Source organism: Haliotis cracherodii, unplaced genomic scaffold (assembly GCF_022045235.1).
Source record: "Haliotis cracherodii isolate W230 unplaced genomic scaffold, xgHalCrac1.p SCAF_7, whole genome shotgun sequence".
NCBI classification, from domain to species: Eukaryota; Metazoa; Mollusca; class Gastropoda; order Lepetellida; family Haliotidae; genus Haliotis; species Haliotis cracherodii.
The window spans coordinates 10,253,399-10,267,692 of record NW_027266330.1 but is presented as its reverse complement, the minus strand read 5'-3'; the positions used below and the strand labels follow the sequence as shown (position 1 = coordinate 10,267,692).

At 36.6% G+C, this 14,294-nt stretch overlaps 1 pseudogene; it reads left to right on the top strand.

The window, feature by feature from the left end:
- LOC139448458 (uncharacterized) overlaps positions 1-14,294 on the top strand; it is a 54,609-nt pseudogene that overhangs the window by 26,436 nt on the left and 13,879 nt on the right.

Below are 14,294 nucleotides of genomic sequence, written 5' to 3'. Positions count from 1 at the left end.
TGTCATAATGTAGACAATCCTTCCATGATCTGTGTGACCGCTCACTCTGGAAGTGTTAGTAAAAAGAGTCAGAATATTCAAGAGATCATTAAATGACAAACAAAAATCTGAATAACCTATTGTCAAATGCATACTTGCAAACTCTTGATCACCCCAAACAGGCAGATTATTTTGCCAGTCCAAGCAAATAATATCTTTTGTAAGTAGGGGTTTTCATGTTCTGGCTAGTATTTGACGGAATGTTTTACTGGTAAGTAGTAGATTAAGTAATGTGTTTTCAAAAGAAAAGAATGTTTTATAAATATATTGAATTCAAACATAAAGGGCGAGATAAATGGAGTAAAGACTGTTCAAATCTGTTTGAAATTGCTGATTTAGTCCCTAAAATTGATAAAACTGATTGCATATGTGGAATACATAATCCCCAGGTCAGCAAACGAATACACTGGATGTAAAATGGGAAACTGGTAGATTAGGCACGTCTGCATATGTTTGTCCCATCATTTTATGTTTGTCCCAACAGCTACAATACCATACAACAATACTAAGAAAGAAAGTCGTTACTGATGAAAGTATGTTGCCATTTAGCAGTGTAGTGATTATGCTTAATACTCATGAATCTGAACCTGAACATACTTCGACATTTGACCTTCATGATGACCCGATTAAAAAAGGCGGGTACTATGTGTGCAATATGAGTCCAAAGGATCTTTGCAACAAACTAATAGCCAAGACAGTTTGCAGCAGCTGACAAAACAGTGAGAATACTATAAGTAGCCCCTTTATCAGGTGTGCTAAACATACCTTTCCTTGGGATTGGGGATGATAGGCCCTCGAATGGATGAGTCGCACGCCAAGTCTGCCTCAGAGGGTCTTCACCATGCCTTTGAATTCACCCCCTTCATCTGTTTGGATAATTTTAGGGGTGCCCCACTGATTGTCTAAATAAATTTCAGTCAACGATTTTGCTACTGTTTCTGAAGTCTTATCTGCTATTGGGACTAGCCACAGAAATCTGGAAAAGTTATCCAAAATAGACAGCACATATTTGTATGTTTTCCCGTCTTTTTCATCTGCTACTGCAGACAGGTCCACAATGTCAATCTAGTGTCTCTCCGTGGGAGCAACGGAATACACTGGTTTCAATGGTGCTTTATTTGAAAATTGTGTCCGGAGCTTTGTCATAGTTTTACTTTCCTTTAGCCAGTTAAGAATTTGTGATCTCCTTATACCATGAAAGTACTTTGAAATGATATTATACTACCGTTTTGAGACAGCACCTTTTGTTTCCTTGCTGAAACTTCTTATGATGTTTTTAATTTCACTCCTTTTGGCAACTATTTTATTTTCGAAACAATCCTCTTTTCCTGCTATACCCGTGCTCGGAAGTGGTAAACGTCTAAGACCTGCATCACTTCGGGCTTTCCTCCCATATTAAGCTGACACGCCGTGATATGACTGAAATAATGTTAAAAGCGGCGTTAAACCCAATTCACTCACTCACTCTTTTCCTGCTTCCTAGATGCAGGGTTTTGCATAATCTTGAACTCCAGTTTATATAGGCTGATCTTTTTGTATGCTACTATCTGTAGCTGAAGTCGTTCTTTAACTGGAACATTTGTTCCACTGAGAAGTAGTTCAATGGGTTCATACAATGTCTGTCCTAAGGCTGCTCGAGGCATGATGATTTCTAAAAATATAAAATGTAAATAAGAATTTTTAGTCTTAGGATACCAGGATAAGTTAATGTAAGGAAATAGGTACATATTACTGTAAAATATGCAAAGAAAACTAAAACAGGAATGTTTGAAAACCATAACAGTAACTTCACACATATGGAACAAAATTCCTTTCTTTTTGCCAATTCCTTTCAGAGTTTTCAGCTAAGGGCCAAGTTAACTCAGGGCTTTCTGAACACCTGCTCGCTGAAACTCCCATTTTGCTTGACTGATAGTTTGACTAGCAAAGAATGTTTGGCATATCTTTCTTTCTATTGTTTATAAAAGAGATGAGTTGCACAGTTGGGTGGCTCATTACTGAGGATTATAATCACTGAGCATGGCGGTATCCGTGATGTAACTGCATATGGTAAGATTGTTGACTGACAGTAATCCAACAGGAAAGTAAGGCATTCTGTTGGTTACTGTTACATAAATACTAGGGCTGGGACGGGTAACTCGGGTACCTATGCTAAAAAATATCCCAATCGGACATTTTGAGACATCTCCTGTGACCTAGAGAAGGTACCCGGGTAGGGTAAGAGGGGGGCGGGTACCCGGGTAGTAAATTTGGACTCGTCCCATCCCTAATAAACACAACATTAGAACTCAGCCCTGACTTAACTACGCCTTAAATACTGTTACTTCAGTTTACTTCATACAGTAAAAGTATTAAAGGCCAAGTGGATGGCTGAAAATTGGGTAAATAATGCATGATTAAGAAGTTCAAAACTAAAAGTGACTACCTAAAACGTGATATTTTCATTTGAAGATGGAAGTCATATTGGAGATTCTTAGGTTTTCAAAAGGGACATCTTACATCATGGCAGGGGGGTTTCATGCCCGAATAACATCACAATTGTTATTTTTGACATATTACTTTCTGTGTGCAGGGTTATATATTTGGACAGATTTTTCTTTTGTCTGTGTGGTGTTGTTAACATGTGACAGGAGGTTTCATAAATAAGAAATTAAATTGGTCTGGCCAGAGACCATTTATATATGGTCCCTGGTCTGGCCTTAATGACATTCTTTTTATTTCAGAGTGCTTGTTACAAGTAGGAAAAAAACCCACAGGTTTGTGAGTGAGTGAGTTGGGTTTAATCCTGCTTTCCAGAACAACCCACGGGCTAAAATAGTTCCCTTAACCCATCAGAGACTAGATGTGGAGGCTCCCAAAACCGGGAGTCTCCACACTCCCAGTTCAAATCTTTGCCAGTAAGGCCTTATTCTTGTGATTTATTCATGATTATTGATTAATGACAATTATTTGCAGAAACGTCAAGAAAATCATGCAAATGCAATCAGGTTGCATTGTAAACGAAACACTGTACCAATTATGTGACAAGATCAGACTGGAAAGGAGAAAATGTGATTAAATTCAGCCAAAAACATGTTCAAAATGGCAGATATTTCCTGACTTAGAAGCTAAAGTTAGCATTGTCAGATAATTTTCAAGTAACAAGGCATACTCTTATACTAAAGTTCAACCATTCTTCTCTCTGCATCTATGGAATTTATCATTATTCCAAACTCAGTGTTTGTGTGGGAATGTTTTTAAGGAGGTCTACTCGAACTTTGGGATCGTCAACGCTCTGCCCGGGAGCCGTGATGTTCCGGTCATAAAACACAGTCTTGGACATATCATTATCCCCAGATATTTCCTGATTTTACCTTAAAAAAGCAGCTGAAGGTTGGAAATTGGAATCCGGTATAAAGTACCAAGTTAGGGCGACATTGAAATCTTGAATTGGCCCTGATTATTTTGCAAAATGGGCTATGATATAGACAAACTATATGAAATTTAACAAAACAGGAAGTGACAATCAGTGGTGAAAGTGGGAGTGTGGACGCTCCCAAAGTAGAATTTCTTTTAATCATTCCCACACCAACACTGAGTTTGGAAAAATGATAAAAACCATTGAAACAGAGAGAAAAATGGTTAAACTTTGATATAATAGAATGCTTGGTTACTTGAAAATTGTCTTTGAAGCTGGCCAATTTTGGCCTTTTTAGGCTAATTTTGTACCACATTTTCTCCTCAAAAGACTTATCTAGTCACATAATTTGCATAATTTTATGTTTACAATGCAACCAGATGACATTTGCTTGGTTGTCCATCATGTTTCTGTAAATACCTGCAGAAATCACAAAGATTGGGCTTTACAGGCAAAGATTTGAAATGGGAGTGTGGACCAGGAGGCTCCCAATTTGGGGAGCCTCCACAATCCGATCTCTGACTGTTAACAATGAAGAAATAATTCATGGATTTTTAAGTAATTGGTTACAAATGATACATCATATAACTACAATAACAACATGAGTACAATAGACAAAGAAGGGAGATTGAACACTTATTTCGAATTTAGTGAAAAGGAACTATTGCAAATTCATACTACAAACTTAATAAACAAATATTTTAAAATTTTATCACTACTTCTCATGTAATTTAAATTGTTAAAATAACTTGCCAGATGTAATACATTTAGGCACCAGTCATGGAATACCAACATTTACTGTCTTATTCTACAGCATCCATTTTTTGTAATATTTGTTTGGTTTTGTCATGTTTTCTGTACACAACATTTCTTTAAATAATAAACTCAAAGGTAACATTGATAGTATTTAATCTAAAGAATTCTTTAAAACATTACATTTATTTAAAAAAATTAACCAGCAGCAACAATACCTCAAATACATCTAAGCGCATGCGTTCTTCTTCAAACAAAAGAAATAAGCTAAATATCAACAAGATCAAGTCTCATATTTTGGAAATATGAACATTTTCATTGAGTTAGCACAACAGTAACTGACAAATATCTGTATATGCTTCACGTTTCATCCTTGAAAGAAAAGGAATATTAAATTACTTTTCTGAAATATTTATCTTATATATATAATAAACAAAATAGAGTTAGCTGACACAGTGTGCGAAATTAATCTGTTGTTTTTGTTTTCACATATTACCCCCTGATTTCATCTTAAATGCACCCAGTTGACTCCCTCCTCCTCCCACCCAGTCTTTATGATTTACTATGATGAAATGAAACCAAATACTTTTCATCCCCCTAAGCTGACTTGGGTATAGTGTGCAACACTTGGGTACTGTACTGTAAACTCGGGTGACTTCCTGCATTGTCGGGGTACAGTCCGGTATACAGGGGCTTACTCGGGCTACTCTCCTATGGTACCCATCCTTACAACGACCCTTTCAGCATAACTTATCCCATTCATGCTCAGCCAACAAACATTCCTCTGACTTATACTCCTTTCACATTAGGTGATTTAACCGTCTCTAGACCGTTTCTAAAGTAACTTTGTGACAGTTACCATTACACATTAGCGCTTGTGTCGCTTGTCTCATAAGTTACCACCTCTGAAGGTGGTTCAGAGATGGTTTACCTTTGGAGTCGGCGCTGGTCTGCCTAAATAGTGTGACAGTAATTTCCTGACACTGACATTTCCATTATCATCTAATTGGGCAAAAGATGTTGGTCTTTCATGCTATTGATCACTTTTGAAAACCAATAATAAAAATGAAAGTTGACAAGAAGTTCAAAAGTGTTTTGGAATTTAGATCTTGAATTTGGCCTACACCAAATACAGACAAATGTTGACAGCAGAGGGATAGAAGCAAAAAAGAGCATTTTTCATCCTGACTCATTTGTAATGTCCAATAACTTTCTCACCCAAGATAGTTTTAGAGAATTGACTGGTGTAAAGAAATCATAATATCAAAGCTTCTCCTTTTACATTAGCTCTTTAATCTTATCGGACTTTCCATTCCAAAGAAACATAATGATTTGGCAGTGATAACCAATACCAGTAAATTCAATTTGAAAATAAGTAAGGCCTCAATAATGGCAATTGAACCAAGAGAGGTTATAGTTCTATTCATTACAAGTCTGTTGAAAATATAACACTAGGCAGTCTGAAATCTTCTGGGTTTCATTCAATTTTTATATTAGGCAAATACCAAACTGAGTTATTCTTCTTTTGGCCTATCAATAATACTTGGGACTTATGAAATACCCACTGTAGCTTCAACCGATTTTTCTCACCTGTCAAAAGGAACTCTGTATTATCATCATATGTACCAAAACAATCATTGGCTAATTACTACTAAGATGACAAGTAAGGGGAGGAGCATACCTCACCAGGCCAGAGAACATATACCAGGTGGCCAGCATTACACAATATTACCTAGCACAGCTGGTAGCATGGCCATGCAGAGGGACAGTGGAGTACATAATCCAGTAACTTCATTACTTGTATGTGTATCTATATGTATATTGGAAGGTAACAAGGTTTGACTTGGATGTTTAGGGTTCTAAGAGTTTTGTGTTAGTGGATGAATGGATGGAGGAAAGGGTAATTGGAGTGGGGTTCATCCCAGCAAGTTGACATTTTGAAGAATAAGAAATTATTGTATTTTTATGTCACTTAAATGTAGTTCACTGTAACAATATTCATTGTTAAAAAATATACAATATTCAGCCATAAGGCCTATGAGACACCTAAGACAATAATATTTAGATGCACTTCATAAGCATATTCATTTGGGAAAATAAAATAAAAGCACATAAAACATAGGTGTCATTTTCCCGTGGTTTCAACACTAAAGTGTTCACATTTTGGTTTTAATAAAAGAATGTTAGATTAGCTGTGTATATGATCTTGAATGTGATGTCCTGCTGAAAAAAACAAATGTTTAATTAATCACACCTTTTCTGTTCATTGAGAATATTATGCCTAATTGATAAAGCTTATATATTTGATACTTATAAAGAAATTTACGATGCTTGATCTCTGTGAACTGGCACAAATGAAATAACTTTCTGGTAATGAAATCATTTCAGAGAGGATCCATAGTGCAGCATCCTTACATATAACATGTAAGACATAAAGCAAAATCTTTCAGTAATGACAGAAACTTTTAATTCTTAAAATATTAATCAAATAATGAAAGCAGAAATTCTCCCATGAAAAAAACTCACTATAGAATTTTGGGTAGATCTCACTAACAGCATGAGGTGCATACATTCTAAAAGTGTGCGTATGGTAACAGGTACCTTGTATGGTGCACTAGTCACCCCTTGTCAGAGGCCATTTAACACTTTTCAGGGGTAGAAACTAACAGTTTTAGTCCACTAGTCCTTGATAACAAGTAGCAAAAGCCTTAAAAAGGGCAAATTTCTACTGGTCCTTATGATACCTGGACCATTGGGCAGTTTGGCAAGGACTACCGGACTAGTGCCAATTTCTAACGCTGCTTTCTGTCAATTATCACTCATAACCATTACAATCAGGGTATTTCAGCATCAAAACTAGGGTGTTTGAAAATTTAATCTTATTATATGCAAAGTAGTGACATACTGCATTTTCCCAGACAAAAAATGATATTTTCACTGCAGTGAAATATCATTTTTCTCGTCACTGCACTGAATTCAATTGTGTGATATCACTGCTATATAGCAAGTACAATGGCATGATGACACCGAAACAATCACTTGAACAATTTCGTGAAGTCACTGACAATGATATGATGTCGCAACAAGATGCGATGTTGTGAAAATTTGTACTGTGATCAGCACATTTGAATGTGTAATTTTCATAAAAATAGCATATAATATAAAGGACATTGCGAAACTTGAAAGCCCACATCCCTTTAGAAAAGATATAATAAATACAATCCCTGATAAACCAAGATGATTTCCAGAAAAAAAGAGCTTGACATGACCATTAACAAATTTTAAACGGGTAGACATCATTAATGACCATTCAAACAACCATGAGCTTTGTCTTCTCATTATGCCTACTGGTTAAACAAACACACCATACAGTTGAGTGTATGCTAATTACCACCTGTCACCCCTCCTGACTAAGTTAGTTAACCTGTCTAAAGATAGACAGATTAGGAATAGAATCATTTACAAATGTAGGTTTTCACTCGTACATGTATAAACATGCATAAATAATTGCAAGAATACATGTCATGCAGGAGTACAATCAATATATTTCTATGTAGCTTCAAATGAATGTACATGTATGTAATTTCCATACACCATTTTAATGATGCCATTATGTTTTTTAATGAATCATTTGCCTACGACCGGATGTTGTATTTTAGTAACCAATTATGTATAGTTTCTTTGTTTGTACCACAATAACAAAATAAGTTTCTTTTTCTTCTGATAAGTTTTATGCTCATCATCATAAATGGTTTGTTTTCAGCTTTACAACAACATATTTCACTGATGGTATTATTATTTTTAATTTTTAAGCTAAGAGAACATAATTACAAATGTACTAAGTTGTGTGCATTATACCTACATATCTTGTTTTTATACATTTTCATAATGTGTGTGTTACCTTCAAAATGTTCACAACACTACATAAAGTGTAATCATGAAAACATGACCTTGGTTCATGATCTTATCAGTAGGAGACCATTTCTCTATAAATTGTCATTATATCAGTAAAGTGAATGTTTAACATTTTATTTTCACAATATTCCATGTAATTGGTCTTTTCTATTTTCTAGACCAGTTCATTTTTACATGGGTAAGCTAAGTTTATTACATATTTGTCAGTAGGCATACTGGCACATAGGCATATTGGGAGTGAAACCTATCAACATCCTGCTATGACCACCATATTGATTTTTTTCATAATCAAAATCGGTATGTAAGTCCCACATCATTCAATGTATTGTTATGCATACCAGAATTTTAAAACGTAGTATTTTTGTCATTTTAATCTAAGGCTTAACTGGTCAACTATCGCCAGTGACTGAAGGACTGATATAAATCCAGCCAGGGTCCATGCAGGAAGCAAAGGCACTGTAAGTCCCCATGGTCCCTGGTATGGTGTTCTCCCTTTAGTTACTGACGATCTCTAGCCCATTTTTATATTGTGTTGTTAATTCTTTCTGCTTTTATATGTTCCTCAACTAGTTTTAATACACTCTGTGATATTCTAGTTATTGTACTGTCCTTTGCTGACAGTTTTTTTTTATAAATTATACATACTTATTTGTTATTAATGTATTCATTCTCGTCACGATATGGCTGAAATATTGCCGATGTGACGTTAAATATTAACTCACTCACTCACTCACTCATAATCAAAATCCATCTTTGTTGTGGAGAAACATATCATAACTGTATATTCAAACTCTGGAATTTTGAAAGTAGATTTTGAGAAGTAGATTTTGAGAAGATAAGTGTGGCGAGATAAGTGTCTTGCTGAAATATAAAGAGGAAAGTTTCAAAATGAAAACCTTACTTTGTTGGTGCCAGACCCATAGGAACAGACGATGGCCCAATCACCATAACAAAAGCTCACTTTAATGTTGTCAAGGTGAGCTTAAAATGCAATGAAATCATACTTTATTCGATGTTCTACTGAAATGAAAGTGATACTTAAACTTTGTACCGGCAGTATTAGCATAATGTTTTCACAAACAAAGAATATATTTCTATCACTTATCCGTCTCATCACTGTAGGATACAAGATGTTCACAGATGTGGATGTTGTTGCTCCTGATTTGCATATTGAAGATGTCATGACGTTTAATACAGCACTTAACCAGCTGTAATACTGGAACATGATTCAATTCAACACATGTCCAACCACTACAACACGGAGAACCTCTGCATTACTATCGGGAAACTTCTGAATGTGGACAAATCTGTTCCATCAACATGAGGAAACCTGAAATGACAAAAATAAAGTATGTGATGCTGGACCAAATTAGCTAAAATCCAATAAATTGATGATTCCAATGGATTTTCTTTTCTTTTTTAATACTTACTCCTCGCTTCAATACACACCATCAGACAAAACTGCAACATTTCAAATTGAATTTTTAAATTTTGCCTAAATTTTAAAGATTTCTTTTTTGTGTTTTTTTTTCTGTTTGTTCCTTGCCTTTAAATACATCACAAGACTAAACTGCTCCATCATAAAATGAAATTTCAAATTTGGACTGAATTTTGAAGATTTTTCCACAGTACTGAAATTGAACAAAATTGGCTAAAGTTCAGTATTGAGATGATTTAAAAGAATATTATTTTTTTGTGTTTTTTCTATTTGTTCCTTGCTTTAAAATACACCATAAGACTAAACTGCTCCATCATAAAATGAAATTTCAGATTTGGACTGAATTTTGAAGATTTTTCCACAGTACTGAAATTGGACCAAATTGGCTAAAGTTCAGTATTGAGATGATTTCAAAGCATATTGTCTTTCGTGTTTTTTCTATTTGTTCCTTGCCTTAAAACACATCACAAGACTAAACTGCTCCACCATAAAATGAAATTTCAAATTTGGACTGAATTTTGATGATTTTTCGACAGTACTGAAATTGGACCAAATGGTCTAAAGTCCCATAAACTGATGATTTCAATGGATATTATTTTTTCTTCTATTATATTTATTCCTTGCCTAAATTTTGATTGAATTTTAAAAAGTGGACCAAATTGGCTCAAGTCCAATAATGAGATGATTTATAAAGGATATTATTTTTTTTTATTTTTGCTACTTGCCTTAAAATACATCATCAGGCTAAACCGCTCCATCCTAAAATGAATTTTCAGATTTTGACTTCATTTTAAAGGTTTTTCTAAAGTACTTGCTATTATATTGTTAAATATTGAATGATAGAAACATTTTTTAAACTGAATGACGGTATATTTTTGTATTGTCACAACATTTATTTCATCAAGACAAAAATTGAATGGATAAACGTTGGATCAAACATCAAATCTGTTTTCAGCAGGTTGTGCTCAGTGATGATGAGTGGGGCTTGCAAAAAAAAGCTGCTTTTTGAAAATATAAATGTAACAGCGGTACTCTGGTCGTCTAAAAGATAAGGGAGTCAGAAGGGATTTATTTTCAATGGGCGTAGAGTGAGAACTACACGGTAGTCCGGATCTGCCCTAAAACATACATAATTTGATATAAATATCATGGGTATGGACAGTATAAAGGCACAAGATAACAACAATACTAATAATACATTTAGATCTATAGTTACTTACTTTTGGCATATATATTTTAACAAATCCTTCAAGATAAAACAAAGTACACTCTATATATAGTTAATCATGCATACCTTGTCTCAGGGACGCAGGCTGGAACCTCCTTTATTGATGTACAGTGAATAGCCCTGCACAAATAAGTATACTACATATAAACATATTACATATCCACCGTTACACTGGTGTGTATGAAATACAAGCATTATAAATTCTACAAAATACTATACATATATACATGATACATATACATTTATCACTTCTAACCAGTTTATATCTATTTTATAAAATGTACACTTGGCTATTACCTCAGTCAACTACACAGTTAAGGTAAAAGGTAAAAAAAATAATCCTACGTGCACAAAATAAGCCAACAGCACAATATGTCTACTGAACTGTAAACACTCACATGTCTAATGTCACACAAAAAACAATGTTATTAACTCTCAACAGACAAGCTATGTTAGATCTAAGTAAATGAAGAAAATGACAATAGGACATTTCTTGGAAAATCTCTGATGTTTAGAATTTTCAATAGGACATTCCCATAGACTGCTGTATAATTTCTACAAAATCAATGGGACATTTGTTACAATGGGTAGGCAAATATCCTAAAAATTGTACGATCTGTATCACTGGTAACGTTACTTGAAGGCTTGTTGCAAGCGAGATTTCGTACAGCTCAAACATCGTGACACTGAAAGGGCATTGATCTAATCAGTGTGTGAGGATGCCTGGCGTGCTAAATAAGAAACAGACCTTTACTATCTGGTCATAAGTTTACAACATTCACAGGCTTTGTAGGACAGGTTAAAATCAAACAATGCGCTATTAAAAAAGCATTAAAAATATAGATCTACCTTATGCCAGACGGCTCCTTCGCATTATCAAGGGAGGCAACTCTTATTACGTTTTGCTGTCCACTATCAATGTTCTCTTTGCGACACATGAATGGTTCCATAGCTGGGTAATACTTTAGAATGTTGGAACAACATTGTTGTATGTTTTGTAAGTGTCTTGACATCACCAATAAAATTTCTCCTACAATATTAACACGTAATTTCCATTTTTTTCTTTGTTCGTCGAAAAACCTCTCACAGTTTTGTATCAACTGGTAAAGTGGCCCGCAGAAAGTGGGTTGAAATAAAATTGCGGATCGGATACAGGTGGTTAGTCGAAATGGGCCTAGTCAAAACGGGCCATTACAGACGTCCTGTTTGACGCGTCATATTGAGTCGATAACTTCGTCAACAACGACTGCATTGGTGTCGTCAACACAGGGTATGGCGATGGAGAGATGGAGAGATGTCTGGTTCAGCGACCAATCACGATTTTCTCTCCGTCTAGGGGATGGAAGAGAACGGGTCTGAGAACGGGTCGGGGAGAACGTGACGCCGGAAACTGGGTACAGGACAGAAAGTGAACAGGTTTTGTAGAGGTAGCGTTATGATGTGGGCGGGACAGGTTTGGTCAATATTCAGGCCAATCTTAGGGCTCAACGATACATCAACGAAAATCTCCTACCACATGTCCCTCCAATTGCAGTCAACGGCAACGGTGTATTCCAGCAGGACAACGCTCGACCGCATACAGCACGGATCACAACAGCCTGTCTACACAACAACAACGTTGATGTTCGCCCCTGGCCCTCCAGACCCCGGTTTTGAACCCGATGGGGCACCTGTGGGATGAATTGTATAGGCGGCTACGCCAACGTCAACCACAACCCCAGACGTTTTTACGAGTAGGCTTTTGCGTTGCAGGCCGAGTGGGCTACCATTCCCCAGGATATGATTCGCATACTTTTTTCTTCCATGGGCAGGAGATGCCAGGCCGCTATTGATGGTAGCTGACCTTCACCTTGGACATTACCTATGTACCGATAACTGAGATGACTACAATCACCAAGTGTTCTCTCCACAACATTTTGGCTCAATACCTTGTACGGTTCCTCGTATAAATGTATTTTCGTACCTCACACAAATCTGGCTTTGCGTTTCTTTTTGAAAGAGTATATATCTGGTGTAATAAACTCCAAAAGTTCCTCAAAGTCACATCTCGAGTTCGTTACTCACATACCCTGTGACATCTATTCGATGTACCACACAAAAGAGTTTTACATTATTGTTCGTCATTGCTGAGTATCCGTTAGGTCACTTTTATATAAAATCAAGTACTCATCATGATCAGTCTCTCGAAATTGAAAACGATCATTTTATTTCTTTTGCCGATAGTTTTAGCCTCTACCTTTCCTTGTAGGTGAAAGCATTGCGTTTGGCAAACTTGCCAAACAATGGTATGATTTTCCTGGATATCCTGCAAGCCGGTCCATCAATCCAGTCTACTGGAGCACAGGGTCGTTTGCATATAGTGCCAACCCATCCTGGTGGGAGGTGGACCTGAGGGGCTACTACAGTATCAGCAACATCACCCTCACAGCAGCAAACAATGGATGGAGTAAGGAACCGACAAGTTGATATTCTTGAGAGTTGGCGGGGATTTTTGTCAGGGACAGAATACTTTTTCGGTGGATGTTTCAAAACCACTGTTTTAAGTCATAACATGAGGAATCGATATTCCTTCAAAGCGTTTCTATCTGGTCATCCAACATTTCCATCGAACATTTTTTCACACCACACACCACTACATATCACTAACTACACAATCACACACGCCAAACCATCACACAGAACAGATCAACACACCATCACACAGAACAGATCAACACACAGATCACACACTGCAACAAAAAACACACCACACCGTCATACAACACACAACACACCACCACATACCAATAACTACACCATCACACATCACACACAACACACCACCACATACCAATAACTACACCATCACACATCACATCACAACACACCACCACATACCAATAACTACACCATCACACATCACATCACACACAACACACCACCACATACCAATAACTACACCATCACACATCACATCACACACAATACACCACCACATACCAATAACTACACCATCACACATCACACACAACACAACAGACCACACAAGCATTAGAACAAATCAACACACATTACACACTACCACTACAAACACACCACACCGTCATACAACACAACACAACACACCACACCACACCACACCACACCACCACACGCAACATATACCACAATACACACAAGTAGTTGGTAGCGGTAGTACAGGACGAGGAATGGGTCTAAGGCTCCAAGATGGCGGCATGTCCGTTTCCGGAAGGCGTGCACACCTCCAAGAGGACGCCACAACCGTTTTCCGGGGAGGAGGGGGTCATAAGAAGCGCACGTAAAATATTAAAATATCAAAAGTAAAAGAAGCGCATGTAAAATCCTTTATGTTCATTTTTTTCTTCTTTTTTTTAAAAGAAACAGAAGTGGTGGTGGTGGTGGAGGAAGAGGAGGGAGGGATGAGGATGAGGAGGAGGGAGGGAGGGAAGAGAGGAGGATGGGAAGGAGGTTGGTTCTTAATTTGGTTTGAGGGTCGTCAAAGCAAAGGATGAAAGGGTTCTTTC